The following is a 26,654-nucleotide window of genomic DNA, read 5'->3' as shown; positions in this document are numbered from 1 at the left end:
AAATATGCTAGGGCACATGGAAAATACGGAGATGGCTGGTGACATCCAACATGGCTTCACTAAGAGCAAATCATGCCTGACTAATTTGGTGGCCTTCTATGATGGGGTTACAGTGTTGGTGGATAAGGGAAGAGCAATTGACATCATCTACCTGGACTTGTGCTTTTGATGATGTCCCACAAGACATCCTTGTCTCTAAATTGGAGAGACATGGATTTGAATGGACCACTAGGTGGATAAAGAATTGGCGGGATGGTCGCACTCAGAGGGTTGCCATCAACGGTTTGATGTCCAAGTAGAGAGCAGTGATGAGTGACATTCCTCAGTGGTCAGTATTGGGGCCAGTGTTGTTTAACATCTTTTTTGAAGACATGGACAGTGGGATTGAGTGCACCCTCAGCAAGTTTTCCAACAACACCAAGCTGTGTGGTACGGTTGCCATACTGGAGGGAAGGGATGCCATCCAAAGGGACCTTGGCAGGCTTGAGAGGTGGGCCTGTGCCAAGTGCAAGGTCCTGCATGTGGGTCAAGTCAATCCCATGCACAAATGCAGGCTGGTCAATGAGTGGATTGGGAGCAGCCCCATGGAGAAGGACTTGGGGGTATTAGTGGATGGAAAACTATGACTTAGCAATGTGTGCTTACAGCCCAGAAAGCCAACCGTATCCTGGGCTGCATCAAGAGAAGTGTGGCCAGCAGGTTGAGGGAGGTGGTTCTCCCCTCTCCTCTGCTCTCCTGAGACCCCCCTGCAGTGCTGTGTCCAGCTGTGGGGCCCCCAACATGAGAAGGACACAGACCTGCTCCAGTGGGTCCAGAGGAGGCCATGAAAATGACTGGGGGGCTGGAGCCTTATGTCCTCCTTATGAGGCCGGGCTGAGAGAGCCGGGGTTGTTCAGCCTGGAGAAGAGAAGGCTCTGGGGAGACCTTTCTGTACTTAAAGGGGGTCTGCAGGAAAGATGGGGAGGGACTCTTTATCAGGGAGTGTAGTGATAGGACGAAGGGTAATGGTGTTAAATTGAAAGAGGGTAGATTTAGGTTAGATATAAGGAAGAAATCATTTACTGGAAGGGTGGTGAGTCACTGGAACAGGGTGCCCAGAGAAGTTGTGGATGAGCCCTCCCCGGAAGTGCTCAAGGCCAGGTTGGACGGGGCTTTGACAACCTGGTCTAGCAGAAGGTGTCCCTGCCTATGGTAGGGGGATTTGAACTGAATGATCTTTAACATCCCTTCCAACCCAAACCATTCTGTGATTCTATGATCCCTGTGAGAAACAAGCCCAGGTATATATAAAGAAAAAGGTTTTATTGGGGACAAAGTCAGTGGAGCAAAGAATACAGCGCTGGGCACAATGGCACGCCCTCTGGAGCCAAAGGGGCTCCCTTTTATTGTATAAAAGGTTACATATTCATGTACTCTAATACATATGCATCACTACTCTAAGGATAGGGAGGGAATATTACAGTTAGTTCTGAGAAATCATTAACATACCCCCCACCCCAAATTTCTCACGTTGCACCTGCTCAGTGCTCCCTGGTGGTCGTGGGCAGGGGTCTGCAGATGAAGGTTCGTAGTCTTCTTCACTGTGTTCACTAGCTGACCCTTCCTTCTGCACAAACTCAGTCCTGTAGTCACGTACACCTTGTCCTTCAGGTCTGGGCTAATTTGCAGCTCCTTTGTCTTTCTGGCTCAGTGGTTTTAGAGATGGCCCGTCCTGTTCTTTCTCATTCCATTGCAAAGGAGTTACCATCCTTTGATATGGACCAGCTGGTGGGGGGGGCTTTCAGGTTAGTGTTTCCTCAGATCAATTCCCCCCTTTTCCCAGCAGTAAATTCTTTTACTTTTCTTAAAATTTGAATTGTTGTACTAATAATAGCTTTAGCCTAACTCAATAAATGTAATTGTTTAATTACTTTTAGCAAAAGCAAAATTCTTCTGTTATTTATCACAATCCCAATTCAACCTGCAGTCCAAGAAGGCTCTACAGTACATGATGGAATTAAATACAGAACAGAGGTGGGCTTTGTTTACCATCATTCCTCTTCTCTGTTTCAGCTGTTCCCCCCTTGGAAGCCTGTTAACTCTAACCTGAACTGCAAGGGAAAACATATTCTCTTGATGCACGGTCATCTGTAGAAACAAAAGAGAAGGGGTGGTGAGCTGCAGAACTGCATGGTAGGGTAATGCCAAGCTTCTTTCTCTTTAAAACAACCATCCCAGTATCTTAATTTTTTACTCTTCAAACTGTGAAAACAGGAACAGAAAAATGTCTACAGCGGGTCAGACTAATAGTCTGTCTCCCCAGCGTGTCTCTCATACAGCTGTAAAGACCCTGTTATGCATTGTGATACCTTCTAATGCAAGGCCATTTTTTTAAATAGAGAACCTTTTAGTAGTGTGTCCTGTTAACCTTGTTTTTTTACTGATAATTAATATTTTCATGTCAGATAACAATTTTTAAATTGCATTCATTAAGCACAAAAATTATTGTACAGGATAGAATAGCAAAGAGAGAGCATAGTAGGTGACAATATTTAGCTTTGTAAAGGCTGGATTAAGAGGTTTCCTCCTCTTCTTGACACTGTATGGAAGGTGGAACAAGAATGGAATTCAGAATACAACATGCAGGCCTGTGGTGCTGCTTTCTACAGTTCCAGTGGTAGTTTTTTCCATTTTGTTCTCAAAATATTTTTAGAAAATAATTATTAATATTCTGTCTGCTGGTTTGACTCATACTGAGCACAGAATAATCAGAGAGACTCAAAATGGCTCCAAGATCTCTCTTCTCTGTGCTGATAGGTCATTTAGAGCTTTAAAGGATAAGAAATTTTTTCCTGTTATCCTCTGAGACGTGACAGCACCCAGTGGATGGTAGGATTATTACACTAGACATGTAAAGCGTAGAACTGAATTCTGCCTTCCAGTGGATCAGAGCTGCAGTATGTAACACTGATTTTAAATAAATGGCTAATATTTTCAAGAGAGCTAAGAAGCTGGAGGAGAGATGGTAAATTGATGGAGAAACTTCCTTTCCACTAAGACATAGCTTGAAGCTAGAGGAAACCAAAAAGCACAGTCATTTTGAGCACATATACACCACAACGTAATCATAGTGCCAGGCAGTCTCATCTCAAGAACAGAAAAGCAAGTGATTCTGCTACTTGAATGTAGAAGTTTTATACAGAGGAAGCCCAAGCTTGGAGTTGCAGGAGGAAGTGCAGTGAAAAGGGAGATAAGGGAATAACAGGCGTAGAACTGTGTCTGGGTGGTGGTATAATGGTTACTCTTTGCCTATGTCAGTGAAGTCTCACCTGGCTTGTAGTAGTCGTAGACATGCACTGTTGCTGCTTTCAGGTTCTGCACTTCAACATCTTGTTCCACTGAGATGTTAATCTTCAGAGGAGTCTCACCCAGCTGGAGACAAGAATAGAAGGGAACAGAAATGCACTGGCCATCTCAAAGTCACCTACCTACCAACTTTATTACCTCTGCATCAAAGATTTCTTTCTCTGTTTTTTCCAGGTTCTTCCACCCTCTTCCTCTTTTGCCAAAATTTTAGCCTGCTTGAATAGCCTAGAGATTTGTATTTCTGATCCCTGAGAGTCCCAGTGCAAAGTACTGCAGTTACTACTACTTGAATGGGCAGCTGCATGTGGTCTTCCACTTACCTCTTCCAAGTAGATTGTGATTTTGTCTGGTTTCATCTCTCTCTTCTTCACCAGGGGCACCTTCTCCAGCTGCATAGAAAGACAAGAGATGAGCCTGGTTACCACCAGCTCACTGACCTTCCCTGTTGTCTCACACCAAATTTGTTATTTGTTATTTGTCAGTGAACCACTGCTGACTAAAGCAGTTAGCCTAGTCAGAGGCAGGCCTGCGTTCCCCAGCCACAGTGTCCCACTGAACTCTACGGGATTCAGCACTGCTTTCTGGAGTATCCCTACAAATGGCACTGGCAGCAGTGAAGGGTCTCAGTGCAACCCAGATGATTCTAACTAGGTGCTTCTCAGCTCTTCTCCAGCCTCTTACTGCGTATGTGATCCTCACTACAGAACATGAAAAACTGCACAATCAGTTCTGCAAGTGGAAAGTTGCCTTGTGAAATAGCCGCCTATATCTGCACTTGCTTAGTTTAGTTAATTTGTAGCACTAAGTATCTACCATTCTCTAGGAGTTCTTAAATGTGTGGATATTTTGTCTGAGCTACATCTGAAAAATCAATTTTCATCTCTTCAGGGAAGGCCAGAGGAAAATGTCTTACCTCTTTCAGAGAGCTCTTCACAGGAATGAACCCTGACAGCATCTCCACCTCCACCAGGGCCATGTTACTGGTCTCACGGGCCCCTATGTAGCTGAAAAAATGCAAGAGAGAAGCACGTTAGATGTGGAAGGCATCACAGAATTTCTAGGAGATACTAAGGAACACTTCAAAACTCTGGTCTGGTCTACAGTGATGTGAAAGCTCAGCAGCATGTCTAACTGATGGCAGAAAGGGACAAAAAATCATCCCCATCTACTTGCTCAATATGGAGACAGATTATGCAGCAAATGTGTTATGGATAATCATGCTGCCCTCTCCAACAGCTGGAAGTGATCTCTGATGTCACAGGTTGATAGCAGCAATATTGTCATTGTTCTCTTTCAGGACAGTAGGGCATGGAGAATATGGACCAAGATACTCATTCTAGGCAGATGCAGGCAAGTGAAATATGGATAGGGATAACTCCAGATAGGAGTTTCTGTTTGGTTCCAGCAGGGGTTCACACTGCAGGAGAATGCATCTCAAGGCTGGTTCAGCCCAGGCTGCCAAATGCCCCCAAGGGGGGAGATCTGGCTCTTGGGAACCCTGCCATCTCAGCTGTTAGTGCTCTGGGGGCTTCTCAGCTACTCCATGCTGACTGAGATAGTTGCTGTGGCTCTACAAGACACTGCCAGTGCATTCCTATGCTTCCCCATGCCTTAATTCTCAGTTAACAACGTCTTTGTGATCTATGGAGAAGAAGAGAGTCTTCCCCTGTGTCTTTGTCTCTACAAACAGGAGGGTTTTATGGGTTTCTGATCATACTACTGGGGCTCCCACTTCTTTCCACTGAAGAAAGAGCCTCAAGGGATCTCGTACCTGACAGTCACATGGATGTCAAGCTGTTTTCTGACACCATCGGATTCTCTTGGTACTGTTTCCACACCCAGGACAAAGACCTCTTCTGGTTTTGGAGGTGGGGTGTTATAGTACAAAGTGGTCTGGTGGAGAAAACATCTCTGTGAAGTGCCCTGGAGCTTCCCTGTATGAGCTAAAGGACTACCTGTGCCTCCAGCTTTTAACAAATTGGCAACCAGTGGCTAACATAGTTGGCCCCAGCTGTGCTTTCTGTTCAGATGTGCTGTTTATCATATAGCACCAGATTTGTCTTCCAGATGTAACCCTCAGCATGGAGGCTCAGCTCTCTGTGATCCAAGGCCTCATTCAGTAAAACACTGGCTCAGTCTTACTGAAAAAAAAATACTGTTAAGATGTGAGAAAGTACATTAGCTAAAACCCTGCCAACAAGGAGAAAGAAGTGTAACTATTAACTGTTGACATAATAGTAGTTCTGGTTCTCAAGAGGAAAAATACTGACAAAACGAGTATAAAACCCTTAAGAAAGAAAGAAAGAGCAAAGAATCAGAAGAGGGCAACTCAGCAAGGGGATGACCACACTCCTCCAAAGACCAACATAGGCCAATCTTCCTCCACCTGCCTGGTGACTGACTGTCTGGCCAGCAGGTAGTCATCAGATGTCTTACACTTATTGACTATATTCAAGTGTAGCCAAATAGTATGAGTCCTAGTTACCTCCTACATGCATTAACAATAAATAATTGTTCTGTCCTCTCATTTATACACTGCTTGCAGATTCTCTGTGAGCATCATAAGACATGGCGGAAGTGACCTAGTGAGGGACATTTTCACAGGGAGTGACCTGATTTCTTTGCTGTATGAATGGCTTATAAGCAGACCACTATCAAAGCTGACAGAAAAATAAGAGGTATTCTCCCAATGGGCTGGCTGTACTGGTGTACTGGGATAAGAAGACCTTGGTCCTACATCACTCCTCATCTCTGCATGTGATAACAACCCAAAGAATATTATGTCAGAAGATATACAATGCTCAGCTCCTGAAGCAGTGTCATCAGCAACATATGTTCGATATAGAAGCAGGTACAGGTCTGTATCTCATGACTCCTGACTTCAGCTCTATCGATCTCTTAACAATGACATGGCTCTGTAGCGTGGGATAGCAAAGCTGAGACATTTCTGAGAAGATACCATAGATGGTTGCAATAAAACCGTGTCAACAGAGTATACCTGAGCTCCTTCAAGCCTGACATAATTCTTTCTAGAAAGCCAAACCCTACTCAGAATTTGAGGCTATAGGGCCTGTTTAGAGCTAGAGCCAAACCTCACTTGAACAGTTAGTGGCAAAACCTGACAGCTCTGTTCCTTATATATACTCACCTGTACATAAACACAGCCACTGTGTACCTCCCTGGGACTGCAAGGAGAGGTGCCCAATGCAGGACCAATTTGTTGTTCCTGTGCACATGGCACTCCAATGGAGAAGCCTTCTTGCCTTTCGCTGTTACCTTTACATCTCTGATCTCCTGAGGAAACAGGGCTGCACACTGAGTGAGGGCCTGCAGGCTAACAACTGCGTTCTATAGGTAGAGAGAGAGTCACTTTAATGTGGAGCCATGCAGTATGAGATCCAGCACATTAGGTCAGGCACTGCAGGGAGAACTACACTCATCATGGCCCTAATTCACACTCTGATGCTAACAGGGTCTATGCTACTAAGTGCATAGGTAGGCTCTATGCCACGGGCAGCAGGATAACTTCTGTTACCTGGAAAGGGTGGCTTCTGAGCCCCGGGGTTAGCAGTCCCAGGCCCTGGGTAATCCCAATTACATCACCCAGAGGAAGTTTCTCCACGGCATTCCCCTTCCCAAGCAGGGCTCATATACACCTGTCTGCAAAGGATGGATCTAGAGTCACATGCACATGAGAGATGTGCACATCACTCCAGGCACAGTAACTGTCTCCTTCCCCCTTGACTTTCCCTGGCTTGCTACCTGTGTGGAAGCAAATCCGCCAAAGGCATTTCTTTGTCCACTGAGCCAGTGCACAAGCTTGCTCACTGAGGCTTCACTGAGTGCCAAGTCTGGATTGGAGACATGAGCCAGGAAGATGTAGGCTACTGTCTCAATCACAGAAGAAGAAGATTCTTCACTACTGGAATGTGATGTCAAGAGCTCTGATGATGGGGGGAGAAACATATGGAAGAGAAGAACAGTAAATCCCTATGAACATCAGCTTCTCCTGCCCTGGCCCCCTTTGAGGACTGGCAGTTTCCTGTACACCATCAGAAATGCATGTGCCTTTCTGGGACAGCTCCAAGTGCAGAAGCCAGTCTCTCCTGTTTCTGTATTCTGAAGGAAGGGCCAGCCATCGATGATAGACTCCATTACTTCATTTGAAAGCACAGAGAGATCCAGGCCGCAAATCCTCAACCAGTTCTTCTTGGAAACAGTTCCCCTAGTAACTGATTGACTATGAACAGAGGCTTTTTGTTTGAAGTACAGTCCTAGTTTTATTCAGCTCTGTATATATTCAAAGCTATGTCTCCAAGCTACAGCATTTTTTGCTGTTTCTGCATTTACCTAGGATAGTCTAACAGGGCTTCCTGTGCTGAAAACCTCTAGGACTCTTTTCAAGTCAGTTGTATCTGTTATACAAGAATTGGTCACTCTTTGAGGGTGACAGGTTACTGGGGGAGCAAGACTACCCAACTTTTTTTGCTGGCATCCTCACTATGCAGTATATAGTCGAGGACAGTTTAAGCTAGAGCTGGGCTCCCCCCTATGGTCCAAGCGCACAAGCACTGAATGCATCTGAGTCTGGTTGAATGTTTTGCTGTAAGGCACTAACCAAAACTCAGCTAAAAATTTAGCTTAACTGTGCCAGTGTAGACATCTTCTGCAATGGTACGAATGTGAAAACCTGAAATGCTTTTAAATTCAAAGTCAGTCCTCAGAACAAACCTCCACTTTTGAAATAACCACAAAATCACTTGTTTGCAGAAAACCAGCATAAAGACTTTAGAATTTAACTCAGGGACTCTATGGACTGGTAATACTTCATTATGTTTATCACAGTGGAACCTTTTTGCATGAGGGATTTGTGATTTGTTACTTCCAAGGTGACATAAGCAGAACAATTTTTTTCATGAAGTGGTAGAAGGTGTCTTGGAGATGCAGATACAGATCACCTACAGGTTAACCTTGGTTCTTTAAAAAGCACCAAACTCCTGTTGGACATTCAACTATAATTCTGTTATTGACAGGACAAGAATCCCAGCCACCAGGCCACAGAAGGTGTCTCTAGCCAGCAGAAAATAATCCTCTGGGGCAGAGATTCTCCAACAGGCAAACTGGCTGCAGCTGGTAGTCACATTCTCAGACTCAGTAGGCAGAACACAGACACATTTAAACATGTAGGACACCACCTTTCCCTCACAACTCCATTGCTCTTGCTAAGTCATTGCTAACTATTATCAGTGGAAGCAAAAGCCAGCGAAAACTCATTTGACTCATAGGCAGTTTTGTAGCACACCATGCCCTAGGACCTTAAGGAGACATTTTCCAAAGTGCTTGGTATGTTAGAAGCATCAGACTGACTGGACATCAGTGAGGATATGCTCCAGACGCTTGTTCTATCTCAGAGGCAGCTCTGAAAAGTATTACATTCAGTGTGTGCAATTCTACTTCTTTTGGTTCACTCACTAGCCACCCTGTGAAGCCAGCTGAGCAGCTTGAGTGGCTATGCAGTGAACTGCATGGGTAGCTGGTCAGGCTGAAAAATCCTTTCTCCCTTTTCAGTCTCCAGTGTAGGTCACCATACTGCCAGGTGAACAAATGTGGGGAAGAACTTATGTATGCCACATCAGGTAATATTGTTACCAACTGTTTAACCATAGGCTTAAGTGCTTTGAAATCCTCACCTGGCATCCTCATTCAGGATAGAAATCCAGTTTTTCCCAAGTTAAAGAGACAAAAGGGAGAATCAAGCTCAGCAACACAACAAAAATGATGCATCCACCCAGGGGCCCTGAGCAGCAATGAGGAAGCAGTCAAAAGGTTCGAATTCTGTAAGTAAATGCCCTGACCAGAATAGACATGGTAAGACAAATTTCCTCTGCAAGATCTCTTATACTATATATGAATTGCTGAAAAATGACGGGAGCGCCACAACACAAGTGAGTACTCTGCATAAATTAAGCATGGATCGTCTCTGCTGCTTTTGATTAGAAATTGTTTGTTTCCTGGGTCTGAGTAAACTAGAGACTTTCACAGCTTCAATAAATGATCATTTTCTGACACAAAAGTCAATCTGAGAATAGTTAAATTTCCCAAATAACTGTAATTAATTCCTACAGATATCAGGCCTTATAACACAGTCTCATCATCTCTAGAATGTGAAATCTAAACAGCAACAACCTACCAGTTTCCTTCTCTAGAATATCCAAGAGTTGCTCTCTCTTCTCCATGTCCCTGGTCAGTGTGAAGACATAAGCCATCAAGGCCTTGACATAAAGGCTTCTCTTATCAAGTGTTACATTCTTGAGGCAATGTAAGGCATCCTGAGAAAGGAATCCAAACACAGTGAATCTCCTCTGACCACTTTTTGTTGTGAAAATCTGTCCCCAACCCTCAAGTATCCCAGCTACATCCTTGATCTATTTCAGTGCTAGCATCTCTTTCAGGGCTGTGGAATGTGAAATAGAGTGGACAAAACATCACCCACTGTGGGTTGAAAACAAAGATGTGACTGGACACATTACTGGGATGGGGGATTGTTAATACACTGGAGAATCCAGCTGTAGGAAGTGTCTGGCGACATGCTAGCTCAGAACTGTTAGACCTGCATGTTGTGGATCTCGGCTTCTGAGGGGGTACGACATTGCTTTTAGAACTGTACCAGTAAGGCTGGAATACCAGCCCATTGTGGCTAGAACAGTCTATACTTGGCTTGAAGATCAATGTTTTTATATCAGGTCTGAAGGAGGGAGGGTTGCATATCTGAAAGTTGGTCTCTTTTATTCTGCTTTAGCTATATTGGTCAGTTTAAGGAAAACTATTGCCTTTCCCTGCAAGCCATTTCAGAGCCATTTTCAGAAACAATTATTTCCCCTGAAATCAGCTGGGAATTGCAGATGGTTTGCTTTGCTGCAAATTAGGCCATTCATATTAAGAATTCCTTACCAAGTAAAAAATTCCGTACCGAGCGTATTGTGTACAAAGGTGGGACATGGTAGAACCTTTCACCAACTCAAGCTGGGTACTCCCTGAAACCACAGACCTGGGAAGGAATGAAGGGTGGAGCACGCTCCCAAGCCCTGCAAACATTCAGATGTGACTTACATTCTTCTCCAGATGGAGCTCCACCAGTGCAGCAGTGATATAAGCTGTTAATGAGATGGTATCATCCACGCCACCCTGCAAGTGACACAGACGAACATCAGAAAGGGACAAAACCAACCATTGCTTGCTTGTCACTGTATAGCCACTGAAACTGCCTATGGATGCCATATCTGAGACTGTACAGTAACATGCCTCTGGGAATTCTTGGACGTGTGAGGACTGAAGGAAAGCACACCAGGCTCACTTACTGAATGTAATGAAAATCTGATGTTGAGGGCAGCCTCAGAGCCATATTATACCTACAGCATAGGTGTGCCCTCTCATAGAAGGGCATGAAGCAAACTGTTAAGCTATTTATTTTATTAAATATGTTACAGTTGGACACTTGAACAAAGTTTTTATGATGCAGGTTTTGCATACAAGAAGCAAGGCAAGCACATGAGACAAGACTGCATCTAAAATGAGGGGGGAAATTCGGGCTAAGATTCTGAGAAGCATTGTTCACATTGTATAGCAGAAACTTGGAAGTGTAAGGCGGGGTGGAGGGGTAAAACCTATTCAAAAAAGTTCTGTTCAAATAGAAAGCACAAACTGAGAAAGTAAAGAAAGTCAGACAAGGATGAACGGTCTATATGTAAGCTCCGGTTTTATTTTGCACTGCATCCAAATTTTAAGAAAACAAAAAAGATAACCCTTTGCTTTGCTAAAATAGCAGCCTCTTTTCTTTCATAAACCTGCCTTGTATTTAATATGAGTGATTTTGAAATCTGACCAGTTTGGATTATCCTTACCTTTACAAAGACAATGAGCCCAAGTATTGCCATATTGCATGCACACTCTTTGGCACTTGAGCAGTAGGACATGTTCACCAAGAGTTTGGTGCATTTCCAGGTACACTGCAGGGATCATTTTGGTCATGCCAGACTCCAGAAGAAGTCATACATTTGGGAAAGTGGAGGGACAACTGTGTCTTCAGATAATCCCATATTAGAGTACATAGTCAGGCCTGTCTGGAGAGTATTGTGCATCGTCAGTCAATAAAAGAGGGAGATTCTAGACAAGCACTAAAATATAAAAATATTTCTCCCTGTTCCCTTGAAATACCTTGGCACAATTAGCCACAGTGCCTTTTGGCTAGAGTAAAAATGAAGAAAACCTAGCAGAGATTAAAACCTCACATGGAGGAAATGCCTGTTCTTTTAGGCCATGCTTTTTCATTCTTCTCTGGGAAGCTGCTGTGGCTGTGCTGGGCCATGGGGATATTGCTTTGTGCTACTGTACACAGTGTAAGAGCCTGGGGAAGCAATGTCCCACATTGTGTTCTTCCCACTCCCGTGTCTGGCAGCCATACCGTCAAGTCATTGTTGAAGAGCTTCCCCACACTGGAAGCAGCCACTGGGCAGCTGGTGCTTCTGCAGCCTCAGCAGTGTGCTCTGTGCACATCATCTTTATTGATGTAAATGTGAGAGCTGGCTGGTCCAGAGGACCTGGCTACAAAAGCTGTCAGCCTGTGAGCAGAGGACAAAGGAACCCCGTGTCACAGCCAGAAACACACCAGCAAGGTTTGGGATGACAGTACCAACTCTGGTCACTCACCATGTGTTGCCCTGGTTGTCAGCTTTCCCAAAGGCACTGTAGGAGCTATCATCATGTTTGTAGAGCAGCTGATGCTGGTAACCTCTGAAGATGGGTGCCAGGACATGACTTTCAGTGTGAGGGCCTGTAACACCTCAAACTGTACCCTTGCTGTGGGAAGAAGGATTCATGGCAAGACACTTCACCGGATCCTAGAGTTAGAGACATTGAGGCAAACCCACCACCCCACAATTCCCCGTGCACCCCACGGCATCAACATGACAAGAAGCAGTTGCAGAACATCACTGAGGTGTGTCGTGCAGCTGCTCTATGTTACTAGAGCTGTTACATGCAAGTCCTGTGGGTATCTGCCCTGCTGGTTTTCAGTGTGGCTACGTGCTCAGCCACATCATGTCTCCCTGTGCCCCAGAGAACTCTCACAGACACCTTGTTGTGAATAAAAAGAGGTGTAGGAGTGAGGACGAAGGCTTTTCCTAGAGGGGACCAATATGAAACCCTTCTTGTTTTTCAGCATTTCTGCTAGCTCTGTTGGGACTCAAGAAAGCACTTTTTGTGGGACGTACAGAAAGCGACAAGGCCATGCCTTAAGCTCTGAGAGTAGAACGCTGTCCACATCTATTTGCTCTTCCTCCACCCTCCACATGGCCTCATTGTTTACTCTTCACCTTGCCTCTGAGCTGCTGCCATCATCGGGTAGGGCCCCCTCTCCCAGATATCTGTTCCAACTCACAGTACAAGAGAAAGGAGAAAGGTGGGGGAGCAAAACCCTACCCATGGGAGGCTGCTGAGCTAGCAGCCAAGCAGGATAAGGGAGACTAGCAGGCTGAAATGTGAGGCACATTGCAAAATGAGTCACAGACACCGGCACTATATTCAATTCAGATTATAGCTGACATGCTCCTACAATATGTGTCTTAAAATATGGGGAAACATTAAGCTACCAAACTCCTATCTATCCCCAAAGGCCACTCTTTATGCCAGTTAATAGCAGCTGATGCTCTGTTTCCACAAGGGACTTTCACGTGCTTTGAACTGATAAGGAAACAAACCACAGGTATCACGTAATAACAGACATCATTAATTACCCACACCTTTCTCAAAAAACAGGCTTAGTACCTCCATAACAGGCAGACAGAGGTCCTGCTTCTTCAGAAACACGCTTTTCCTTCCACGAGACACTTCCCTTATTCTGTGTGATACCTTTCATGGTCACAGCTCTGGCAGTGCTCCCACTCCTGCCCTGCACCCTCCCCCACCAGACCAATGCCCCACACTCTTGATGTCTATCACCTTCCTTTTGCAGCAGAAATAAAGACAGTGTTTACCTGTTCTCAGGAATTTCAGTGCTTTATCTTCAATTTCTGGGTCCAGTTGTTTAGTCTTATTTAAGTACTGGAGTATGAAGATGTTTGGTGCAAACTGAACCATGTACTGCTCACCACAGCCAAAGGGCATCTCTAGCAGCTGGTCTAAATTTTGAAGTGCTGGGCCCATGATGTCCCCTTAAGTTTGAGAAGAAGGGTCAGGAGAAAGGAAAAGTTGAGACATTCAACAGTATGAAATGAAGGGACTGCTGCCTTCTCTAAACTGTACTGCGAACTTGGAAAAGAGCCAGACTCTCACTGAACAGAGATGATTAAAATTTCTGCTGATCTCTCCTAGATTAGGCCAGCACATCATGGTTCTGGGAGGAGGGAGGGAATGAAAAACTTGAGTGGGTCTGAAGAAAGGTGAAGAGAGCTGTCATTCCTGAGCGGGTATCAAGGAGGGAAATAATTACAGAGGCAAAATAGGTGGAAATGTGTAGGGATAGTTTTGGTTCACTTAGGTGGATTGCAGTGGCAGACATCATAGGAAATACCTCTTTTTGTGACTTCTCCAGCCACTTGGGGATCACCCAGGATCATTCCTTATGAGAGGAATAAATATTGAAAAAGATTACTTGATCCACATTTCTGAGGACAACATCACACCCTTTACAGTTTAGCTCATGAAGAACTTATGTGCTGCATCATTAAAGCCAAATGATTGTGCAGGGGACCCCAGAGCAGGGAAAGCCTTTCTCACCAATCACAGAGAAAGTGGCTTGGCCAGATCCCTCCAGCACTTCTGCAGGCAGAGTCAGGGAGAACTCTTCAGAGACGGTGCTAGCTGAGGAAGGCAGAACCCAGAAATTTACTCCATGGAAAAAGTATCACACACAAGTATAATATCCCAGTGAGACCCAGGTGAGGCTCAGTGTGACACTTAGTCAGCTTGCAAGCTGAGACTTGCAAACAAATGCCTCAATACAGGAAACTTTTCCAGGTAGAAGGCAGACATGGACAAAATATAGTGGTTGTTCTCCCAGGCAGGAGCGGTGCCACCAGTGCTTGCTCTCTGACAAATTCCCCCCGTCCCTGTGTATTTGCAGTAGTCCTGTCCCTTCCATCCTGCTCTCACCATCAATAGCAGTCAGGGATTTTTGTCCCATACCTGTAGCATAGAGAAAGGCCTTTTGCATCTTCTCTTGTAGGACACCTCCTGGCTGCAGATAGAGAAATAGTAGTTCAGATTGGCAAGGCAGGAAAGGAAGAAGTCACTGTGCCTCAGCAGGCCCGTCTGCTTCCAAGAGGAGGGGGCTAAACTTCCTCTTAATAACTTGTTAACTGCCTCAGGGGATGACCCACTGTCCCCACATGTTCTCCACCCTGAGGCATGACTAACCTTCACAAGCAGAGGTTTTATCACTGTGTGTCTCTCTCCTTGCAAAGGTGTCACAGCAATCCTGTTATCACAAAGGTCTTGTGAATCTTCTGCCACGCTGCTCACCCTGGCGTTCACTTTGCCTGCAGGGAGCAGAGGGGCACATTGCTGAGCACTTGAAGCAGACAGCTGTATGTACGAGCATCAAGCATCGGGACCAGACATGCAGAGGCAGGCAAATTCCACCCCTCTTCCTGCTAGCTGCCACACATATCTCTGCTCAACCTCACCCAGTCTGGTGCCTGTCACATCCCACATGAAGGTTTTTGCTTCCTTAGCGCAGAGGCAGCTGGTGAACTGGCAGCCAGGACAGGCATCCACCTTTAGTTCTGGGGTCTCTGTGAGGGTGGTGTGCCCCTGAGTGTGGCGGGGTGTACAAGCACACATTAGCATAGTATTACTAACAGGCAGTGAACAAAGGAGCAAATACCATGGATCATGGAGTGTGAGGCTGTTCTTTGGGGAGCAAATGCCAGTATCTAGGGCTCCTGAGAAGCTCATAGCTTGCCTTTGGGCTCAAGTTTTAGCTCCAACAGAGGCCATATAATTGGGACAATATTCACCTGCACACAGTCCTTAAGGTAGTTGAAGACAGTGGCTTTTAGACTGAAGGTCACTCCTTGGATCACAGAGTACGGCAGTGTCAGATCCACAAAGAAAGGCTGGAAGATCCTAAGAGTGGTCAGAGGTGACAACCCAAAGCCAAAATCAGCGATGCAGAAGGTGGTGGCATTCCATTCTGTGATGGTGTCAGGTACAGCAACTTGGAGAGACACTTGACCATCATCCCTACAGCAGGAAGAGAACTTCTTCAGAAGCAGTCGGAAGTCTTCAGAGGTGTCTCTGGGGAAGGCAGGCAGAGGCTGTTACCAACCCAACAGAAACCAAATCCCAAATCCAGGTCTCTGGGAAAAGTGTCCGTGCTTTTAGCTTCTTCTTATCATCAGAGCGACGTGCAGAATCACTATGGCCAACATGATCATCTGCTGGAAAGCAAGTGATACCACAGAAAACATCATATGTCGCTACAGGTGAAATTATTCTTCATTCACAGGCCATAACACAAACCATAGTAAACACAAACCATAAATGCTTTGTGACACAGAACAAGAGTGGGTAGGGCTGGCTTTTCAGTGAGTGTCTGACACAGTGTGTGTATCTTTGGGGAACACAGCTTTAGGAAGACAGAGTTGGATGGAGTTTAGCCTGAGGCTCAGACTGACAGACCCAGCAAGTTTGGTCTGGACCCAGGGGGAGAGAGCATGTTCAAGTGGAGTTGTGCTCTTTTAAGTAATCTGTGAAAGTGCTGGTGGAGAGCATAATACATTTTCTATGAAAAGCGCAGAACAGAGGGCCAACCGGTAAATCACAGAGGTTTGAGCTTTTATCTGTGATTTATAAATCAGGTCCATTGAATTGGACACAAACAAGAAACACAGCATGGTGGAAGTCAGCTGTCTCAGCTGCAGGCTGGCCAGAACTGGGAGAGGAGAGCCCCTTCAGTCAAGGAGAAGGACATGCCCGTTCCTTACCAACAACATTGCCTTTTCCAAAATACATCTTTTTCTCAAAGCCTGGTCACATACAGGAAACTGGTTTCTTGATTCTAGTATTGGTTAATATTTTCCTGCGCAATTTCTGGGAAAACAGTGAAGAGGGTAAATCAATAATAAATGAAAGGGAACAAGGAATGTTGAAAATATCTCATGATAGCTGGTATCATAAAGTGGCTCGTGGTAGCTGAAACACTTTCAAATGCTGCTTGTTTATATACATATGCATAAACTTACAGGCTCCGAGTCTGGGCAGTGTATGAGAAACAGAAACCAGCTTCTGAGAAATACATGGGCCAATTATTACTTCTCATAAAAGTAAATTTCAACTAGATCTGTCCATATGCCTGACCCTAACAATGAGTCAGAGTCAATTGCCATATATCCCATGAAAAAAAGGTAAGAGAAGTAAATTCTAAACTTTAAATCTTTGCACAATTTTAGAATGGAAAGATCTGATTGGCTGTTCACACACAACCATTCTTACACAAGCTAGTACCAGTCCTGGCTTAGAAAGCTGATGGGCACCTTGGCCACAACTTGGTATAGATTCTGCTTTTTTCTGAATGAGACTCAGACTCTCAGGGCCTGTGCTTCACAAGGTGGAAGCACTGGATTGAATGCACGCTCATGTGCACGGATTGAGAAGAAGACATCACCACACCGACTGAATGAATTTGATTCCTGTGAGCAATCCTTACTTTTATGTAATGATCTGCAAGTCACTGAGAACTTTCTTGAAGTGCCAAAACCCTTCATGGAGAGCATAGGCCATCACCCTTTATGTGGAGGCTGTACATGCCTGTGGACTTAGTCATAGGTTACAGGACAGTCATCTGTTACAGGATCACTAATAAGTGAGATATAGTGGGATCTCCTTTAACTGACACTGACATAGCAGGCATCTAGAAGACAACACAGTACCATGCCTTTGGTGGGGAATCAGGGTCTGTATTTGTGAGGTAACCCATGTAATTCAGACTCCATTTTGGGTTGTTTTTAGCGTGTTGTTACCTTCTCCTATTTTGAGGTGCTTTTACTTGCATATACTTCTTTAAACAGCGTTCTGTCAGAAGCAGCACTTCTCGGGTTTCAATTAGCAGACATGTTGTTAATCTTTTTCTGGTTATTGTGCTCATTAGCAGATTAGCTTATTTTGTCATTTGTTTTGACAGTTAGTTATAAGGCCAAATTGTGGAGGACTTTTTTATTAAAACTGCTTTGAGAAGAAGAGAGACAATGAAACACAGAGTAAAGAAGTTTGCAAATAAAACAATAGCCAAGCAGCAATTGGCCAAAATACGGTGTGGTGCTCACGTCTTACTGGGATATTCTTGCCACTCCCTCTTTGTAGATATGGTAGCCTAAACTAAGTTTGTTATTTTTCACACAGTCTTTCTCTAATCAGGTGGTTTGCACTGTTCTTACTCATAAGTTTCATCTTTCCCCCTAATCCCCAAATGAGTGTGGCTACACTGAAGACCAAGGCACAGGTGACTTGTAGCAGTGAAAGACAGGGCAGCTGAACTTTGCTGAGAGTAAATTCTTGTAGGCATTCAGGATAGCAAACTGGTAACCTCTAGCTCAGGAAAAGTTTAATGGAAGTGAAGACACTCACCTTAAACAGATTAAAGACATCAGCATCACTTTGGTATCTTGGTGCTCCCATCTGAGTCTTTTTGTGGAGACTGGTCTGCTGAGGTAGACAAGGGTATGCCTCAAAGTCTTCCAAGTGATAAGGGAACCCTCGTCCTCCAATCATAAAGCTGTCATCAAAGACGTCCTCATACAGCTGCAATGGAAAAACAAGGGTTTTCACAAGGAACTGGTCAACATTCATGTGTATGGGTAAAATATTTGTATTGTAGCCCTCTATTATACTTTTCAAAGCTGTGCGGTTGAAGAAGTTGGCATTGGCCCAGCTTATGCTAAGGGACATGAAGCCCAGGGAGTGGATGTGGGCAAGTAGCTTATGGTCTGCAGACTTTCACCTCACAGCTCACACCTTTTAACTCTAGGGTGTAAGATTAGGATAAAAACACATGATTCAGTTTGAGCACAAGGAACTGGCACATCTGACTTACATATTTAATGATTACTACTTTATACACCTGTTAGTAGGTGATGCAAGTGCACTGCACTAGAACGGCATTCCTGTAAAATGGAACACCAGATCTTGCTGTGGGTCCTATCTACAGGTGCAGCAAGTCCCCCTGAATTTGGAGAGGCTTCTTTGTAACAGCCTGACCTGCTATAACTTAACTTAAAACTTTGCATGAAGTATATACATATGTATCGCCTCTGGTATACATTGTGGAATTAAGTTAGGATCTTCAATTCTTGTAGTATTTTGTTCTAAGTCTTAAATTCATTTATCTGAAACACACAGCTGCTTTAAGGTAAGTTTCTTCAACTCTTCTAGATTCTCAGAATGCACCTGGGTGCCGACAAAATCCTGACCACTTTTCACCAGCCACTGTGTGCTGTCCCCTAGCTACTGTTTTCTAAAGAACTGCTCAGGTGCTCAGCCTGACCTGTCATATGGTTATATTTCAGCAATGTTTGGGACAGAAGGATAGGAAGACCCTACTGGGCCCCTCATGGGGTCAAATTTCCATTTCAAAGGTTTAGCCTCACTGCCTGGTGAAAGATGGAAGAGCAGAGAGACAGGTAGGTGAGTGTGAGGGAGGCTGCTAAGTGCTCTCCCTCCAAGAGAAACACACCATCATCTCTTGAAAGCTGCTCCCCCTGTCTACCCCTGCAGCATCCACCACTCTCCAGGCAGAGGCCCACAGTGCAGGGCTGTTGCCTGAGGAACATGACCACCACATAACTGCACAGAAGAGCCCGAGGAAAGGGAATGCCGGAGCAGCCACCTAACACTGCAGCCGTGTCCTGGGACGGACTATGGGCTTCCTCCTGCCCACGCATGGAGACAGGAGGCAGGCAGACATGAAGGGGTTGGTCACAGCAGGCTGCACTCACTGTGTTTGCTGTTAGGTTATTGTTCTTCTTCAGGAGGACACTCTTGTCAACAGCTTAGAGCACAAGGATCTTGGAACAGCCTTGAGGTCCAGACTGACTTTTGATCCTGGGACTTCTTCCTTGTGTGAGAAGTCCAGTGACACCTACAGAAGAAGGCAGGGTCAAGGGGCTAGATTTGGAGAGTGGGACTATGTGACTCTTAGATGTCCGGGCACCAGAGGGAAAGACAGAGAATAAGATGGGGAAGGGGCCCGAGAAGCTGAGACAGGCCATCCTGAAAACCCACTGGAAAAGTTAGAGGGGCTGCAGTGTGTACAGCCCAGCCAGAATTCCCCTACCACCACACATCTACCACTCTGATCCAGAGCTACCACAGAGACATAAGCAGGAAGGCTTCTCTTCTGTGTTAGGGAAAACTTGGGGGACAGTGTGTTACTAAGTCAGTCACACAAAATGTGGGGAGAAAACAGAGTTCAAGGGAGCCTAGTTCACTCTTTGGGAAAGGTTTGCCAGTGTTGTGGAAGGCAGGACTAGGAATTCAGGGAAGAAGGAGGTTACCTGTTTAGTTTCCCAGCCAAAAACACTGGGCATCTGGTTTGTCATGTATCCATCTTATACCACTTGGCTGAGGATAAATCAGGCCCAGGAACCACAGCAGACCAGAGCATGTCAATAATGCTATCACGCTCCTTGTGTCTAAAGCACATTTCTACTTGAAACTCTTCAACATCAGCTACTACCTCTCCATCCAAGAAGACTGCATACAGTAGGAGTTTGATGTCAGGCAGGAAGTCACTGCCAGTAGTCAAAGTCAAGGAGAAGGAGCCCTGCAGATCTGCACAAGATAGCAGCAAGGAAAAGAGGGAGAGCATTCAATTGAATCAGCTCATTGGGTAGGACACGTAATAAGAATCAAAAGAGAGAATTTAATAACTTTTGTCTGCAGATAAGAACATCACACACAGACACTGTCACAGATTATCAATAAACCTGGGATACTAGCCACTCCTTTGGCTCAAGTTTGGCAAAAATATGCCTCTTCCCTATGTCACCTTAGACAAACAGGCAAGCTACACAAATTTTGTTTCTCCAAAAGTACAAGCTAGCAGCAAAGTCAGAAGGTTGGATACTAGATCAATCAGACAAGGCAGGAGAACAGTCCCTTAGGACACTGAACTGATATGAGAGAAGATTGTGTTGGTTTATTGAGGTTGGCCACCACTAAGAACTCACTTCAATAGCTCCCACCTGTGGGTAAGAATAACACCTGCAGAGGCTGTCGCTGTAAATTGGTCACGGTTTTCTGAGGTGTGTTATGAGGCACTTAACTTCATGTGTTTCTACTCACTCTCATGATGGATAATTGGCACCTGTTTCTCTCCACTGAAAATAATCTTGCCTTTTGCTATCACCTGAAGAGCAAACAGAAGAGACATTCAAGGGCCTGAACTCTGACAGTATGAGGAGAGTGGGAAAAGAACAACAGAAGAGAGGAAGACACCTGACATGTCACAGAAGCTCCTCTGCCATGACATGACCTAAAGATCTATGCAGAAGAGATGGCGTAGCCGGGAAGGGACTTGAGAGGTGTTGGTTCGGCAGTGAGAAGATGTGGCCGCTTGCAAAACCAGAGATATGTCTGAAGCTAAGAGCAGCTGCTCTTTAGCCCTAGTGAACTCTGTTCTTCACATTGCTAGGATACAGTACTTTTTGGCCATACAGATGAGCCTAGTTCAGTAACCAAGATACTCATAGCCTCTTATCTAAGCTGTAGTCACACTCTTGCTTTGGACTCACTTTCCTAAAAGTGACTTTATCAAAACATGTTTACACACCTCTGAAATGCTTCAAGGCCCTGTGCAATTTCAAGCCTTTTCCTATAAATATACAGGCAAGGGGAGGTCAGCTGCCCCAGAGAGTGCCTCTTAGTTCACAGACAGATTGCCCCAGACACAGATAGAAGTCTGCAGCATACTTGCTGGACAGAAATCAGGCTAGCCCCTCCACTGCCACCCATGTGAACATAGGGTGAATAGCATGCCTCTATCACCCAAGCTTAGGTCAAGGCACTCCTAACAAAGCAAAGCATCTGGGGACTAGGAGCAAGTCCAGGAACTGGAGAACAGGAGCAGGTTTTGGCAGAACAGAACTCACAAACTGACTCATAATGGTCCTCGTCAAGGTTCACAATTTGAAATTTCACAGGAGATACGAAGAAAAGGATAGTAAAGCATTCTGCCTGCAACACGTCCTTGCACAAATCTGCTGCTTCTTTTCTGTGGTCCAGTATTCATGTCTCGCTGCTTACCTCAGAGGTATTCATGTCTTTCCCCAAACAGCCCTCCCTAGCATGTCCCACCCCAGAGGACTTTGTCTGGGAGGTTTATATGCAGCTGCAGGCTATAGAAACTCACTGCCTTTACCTGGGAAGATTAGAATGATGTGTTAAACAGTGGACTTGGTCTGTCTATAGTCTGTTCATATCGTGAAGACTGTGGAATAACTCTCCATATTTCTACAGCTTAGAACTGTCACTCTAGGCTCTACTCAAATATTATCATTCTTCAAAAAACAAGAGACTGTCCAGTGTTCTGGAGAATCCTGAATTTCCTTTCAGGTCTCACTAGAGACAATTCACCAAAACAACACCAAGGAGCAGCAGGCTGGGGGCATTTGGTGCAGCACAGCTTGGATGGGAACTCATACTGTTCCTGGAAACATCAGATAATAGAGATCTGCTTTTTTCCATCTTCAACAAGCTTAGATTGCTGCACTTGGTGAAATCTCCCCCTAAAATGTGTCTGCTACCTTGGCCCTTCCCTCCCCATGCCCATATGCCACCTTCTTGCCTTACCCATTTCTCCAGGTTTGTATAAGCCCTTGTCTGTCTCTATCAGAATTACATTCTTCTGGGGCTTGACCAGAACCTTCTTGTGACCCTCAAAGAGCACATTGTTCCCACTGTGGATCACAACATGCAGAAAAACCACCACCTCTGGCTGTCAGGTTAAAAAAAACAAACTGCCTGAGATTACAAGTAGTTTGAATGAGAAAGAGAGGTAACTGCCCTACCAAAATCTCTAACTTCCCTCTCCTCCCTTCCCCTCCTTTAATTTAGCTTTCTCTTTTCCCTAGTCATAGTCTTCTCTGTGCTCCCCAGCTTCGTCATTCTCATTTCTCTGCCTTTCTCCTTGTCTTGTTTGCCTCTTACACGTTTCTCCCTCCCCTTTACTATCTTTCCCACCCTGCATCTCCAACATGAATATGGCTCAGACACAGGAGAGGCTGAAGCCCTCCAGTTTGTAAGAGGAGGGGCACCCAAAAGAGGTGTCTTACGTGTGATGTGGAATCATCTCTTCCTGGGAATGAACTCTGGCACCTGGGTTGATTGATACAAGGAAATGGAAAACAAATTCATCGGAGACTTTGCATCTTATCCCAGATGTGAGACATCACCTCACTGGCCAAAAATCCCTGAACTTCCGAGTCCAAATTTCACTGAATGACTGTCTCTAACCCACTTGTTATTAGAGGGAGAAGCAGTCACTGCCCATCTCTTGTTCACAAACCTAAGAGTGAACCAACTGACATGTCATTCTCCCACTTCACATAAATGTGAGATTTTTATGGAACCAAGAAAAAACATAGGGAAGACAGATTTTGAGCTGACCAAAACTGTAACAGGAGATGAGACACTGATCAGGCAAAACCAGGACATCTCGCTATCAGAAAGACTGAGCTCAGCAGGAGAAGGGATTTTTTTGCTAACAGCAGACTTCCTTGGCTTTCCATAGCCAGGACTTGCTCTCTCCTAAGGGATGGCACCAAACCCTGAGTTAATCATTGTCTTGTTGATGTAAGAGCTAGAAGTGACTACAGTACCTCCTTGAATTCTGCTGAGTCTGCAGGACAATCAGGGCATAGGCACAGTGACTTTCTATGGTGCTGAGGAAAACAGGAGCAGTTTGTAGAGCCTCAGCACCAGACACATTTCCATGGCTTTCCAGAAATGTAACTGAGGGTCCTGTAGTTGTGCCCCAGCCTCACTGTGTCTAGTCAAGCTAACTAGAGCAGCAGAGTTGTAATGATAGGAACTCAAGCCACCCAAGAAATATCCAGACTGCCTAGGTGAAATTCAGTTCACTGTGGGTTCATTGCCATTACCACCCATCACAGATAAACTAAAGCAAGCTCAATGTCTATGCAAGCTGAAACTACACCTTGCAATATAGATTCAGCTTTAGAGCAGAATGGTCCTCTTGGATCTGGAGGGGCAGGATTCTGAGGAAGTGAGGTTGAAAAGAATGTATTCCAAATGCATTGACTTGCACTGTGATACGAAAGGATTTTTAGGGAATAAACACTGAGTAAACTGAAAGTCAGTGTTTTCCAACAGGTTTTAAGTAAGATGAAATGGGCTGATACAGACCAAAAGAACAGGTTTTTATCTACATAGGAAAAGTTCCGTACTTCGCTAGGCTCCAGGGCACTGCCATATTTTGCCTGGCACTGGTAGTGAAATATGCTTAACCTGATTGCAACCCATGGCAAGACAAAGGATAGCGTACCCAGAGAAGTGATGGCCTCCTGTCTGAAGTGAAGGTGAGAGCATCCACTGCCAAATCAGCAGCCACAGCTACACTCACCTAAAAGGTGATGCACTGAAAAGTTCCTGCCTTCTCCACATCTCGTTCCACCAGTGTGTGATTCTGGGATGTCACTTGCAGGGTGACAGCCAGGTGGACGGTCTCAGTCAGGGAGCTGAGGTGTATGCAGAGCTTCTCCTCTTGGGAATGGTGAATGACAGCAGGAAACACCACCATGTAGTGACTACAAGAGAGAAGGAGATGTTCAAAACCAGTTCAGAGGCTGAGGTGGACAGACCAGAATCCATCTCTGCTGCTTTTGTGAAGAGGCAGACCAGGGGTCATAAATGTCTGGAGGCCTGCAGTGAAGGAACTATAGTGCAGCTCCCTTTCCACACCAGAAAGGAGCAACATGCCCATTGTGTAACTAGAGAGCTCCTGATATCTGTCTGTCACCATCTTGCCACCAGCCAGGACACAGCTTCCCAGTGTACCATACTTCAATTACAAGTACACGGAGCGAGGCCGTGTGAGGAGTGCAGCCAAAGACTCAGTGGCTGAGGCATAAAGCGTCAGTCCTCACAACAATTTTCATCCCCACCAACGCAGGATGAACAGAGCCAAAACTTTGTGGCTTCTGTAGCTGTGCAGTGTGTGCGGTGCAGTGTATGCACAAGCAAACACCAGGGGCTCTGCCTGCAGTGGTGCTCGATGCCCAGCACTCGAATGGGACTCAGTAGGAGCTGCTCAGCCTCCCTGAGAACGACGTCCCCACTGTTCATCTCTGTGACGGTAAACAGTGCAGCACCTCAGCACCACCCTTCAATGTCAGTCCCTTCCACCAAGCCCCCCAAAATCAAAAGGAGATAATCTCACGGTTCCAGGCTTGCTGCAGCTGTGACTGGGAATAGGGTCAGTGCTAAGAGGAGCACTGGTGCTCCCATTGCTTGGGCTGGGACAGGCAGCTGACAAGATCCACACAGGAGGAGAGAACTGCCTTTACTGATGGGCTGGAGCAATCCTAAATACCCCCCTCAGATGCTCCTAAGTCCAAAGAGTGGGGAAGTTGATATATGGAGATAGTATCTCTTCCAATCTGATGACATTAGCTAATATTTGCTTCCACCAACAGCTGAGTAAAGGCCACATAGTGCAGTTCTCCACCCACATTTACATTCAGATGGTATTCCAGGCCATGGGGCTCCAGAGCACTGGCAGGGAGATGTGAGGTGGGTGACCTCTAACCCAGGCTGATGGAGAAAAGCTCATCTCAGCTGTGGCTGGTCTGGATCCTGGCTGTAATGAGAACCAAAACTGCACACCGGCTACTGTCCTCAGCTTGTAAAAAGCATCCTCAGTACTCTCTCTGTGCATCATGAGTGATCTACCTTTGTCCATCCATCCAGCCAGCCATGTCTGATCCTCCTGGGTAAAGAACCTTTCCCAGGGTTGCTCCTGCCACCCACTGCCAATTCCCCTTGTAGCTCCAATGTAAGGCCTTTTCAAATAAAGCAAGACATTCTAAGTCCCCACATATTTTATCAAATCTCTACTTTACATCCCCCCCGAGCCAGATGTCCAGTCTTCTGCCAGCTTTCTCCAGCCATAAGGTAGTTCTACATGCACACCACTCTTCTCAGGCACTGCAACCTTCTATTTCCTTTTCCAGGGTGGCAGCAGTGAAGTGAGTGGGGTTTGCATGTATTTGCCTTCTAGTGACAAGCTCATTTGAAGGTGGATGTCCTCATCCTGCCCTGGACACAGCTGTGGTTTTTCAGAGCATAACCAAATGTACACAATATAGAGCGAATTTGCCATCCGTGCACTCTTTGCTCCCAGTTGAAGCAATCCCCTGAATTTACTTTGGCACAGTCCCCCATATGTGTGCTTAGTGTCCACCCTCTTAGTGCACAGTTCGATGTAACAGGAGCACACTAGCCTTTAACCTAGCACTGACATTGCAGATAATCTGCAGGTTTAAAGCACTGTATGTCACTGCTCTGGGAGCATATTTGATTCTCCGAAATTAACAGGGTTTTCAGTTCAAGCCTAAACTATCAGTACAAAAGTTCTGTCTGATTTCAGAAACACCCCCCATGACTCTGCATCTCTAAATGGTCATCAAGTTGTCCGTCTCTGAAGTTAAATGGGAAAAACTAGACAACAGAAAGATAATAATATGATAAAGATGAATGAGGGCACTGGCAGAACTGTGTATGAAGCCCTGGGCTGGTCTGGCTTGTAGGCTGCAGGGCAAGAGTGAAATTTCAATAAGAAGTAAATAATACATAAAAAAGAAGTTCTACAGATGAATAACCCTGAAGCAAAATCCACTGACATCTCAAAGCATGAATTTGTCCCAGGATGTTTCCAATGTCATCTCAGTAAAGACACCTTTATAAAAATTGGGCCCCTGTACCAAATACAGTAACTGAACACTCCTGCATAAGTCAGAGCAAGACATCTCCCAGAGAAATACCAGTAAGCCTTACAAATCCTCAAGGCAAGTGCCTTTGGTGTGTAGTCAATAAACACTGTCTCCACCCCTTCCACCCACCCACATCCCAGCCGCAGCCATGCACAGCGTGATTTTCACCTTCTTGGTTTCGAAGCCAAGAGAGAGACAGGCACCCTGCCAGGGCAGGAACTGCATAGTCCTTCAGCTCTGAATGAGAGAGAGAGGGAGGGAAGAAGGAAGACAGCAGAAGCAGGAGCGAAACAGGGACAGATGAGA

General features: G+C 45.4%; 1 pseudogene; it reads right to left on the bottom strand.

Moving 5' to 3' along the window:
• Positions 1-2,080: 2,080 nt before the first annotated feature.
• Positions 2,081-24,864, bottom strand: LOC104360995 (annotated as a pseudogene).
• Positions 24,865-26,654: the final 1,790 nt, after the last annotated feature.

Source organism: Tyto alba, unplaced genomic scaffold (assembly GCF_018691265.1).
Source record: "Tyto alba isolate M040663 unplaced genomic scaffold, T.alba_DEE_v4.0 Super-Scaffold_21, whole genome shotgun sequence".
Lineage (NCBI taxonomy): Eukaryota > Metazoa > Chordata > Aves > Strigiformes > Tytonidae > Tyto > Tyto alba.
This window is presented reverse-complemented; position numbering and strand designations above follow the sequence as displayed.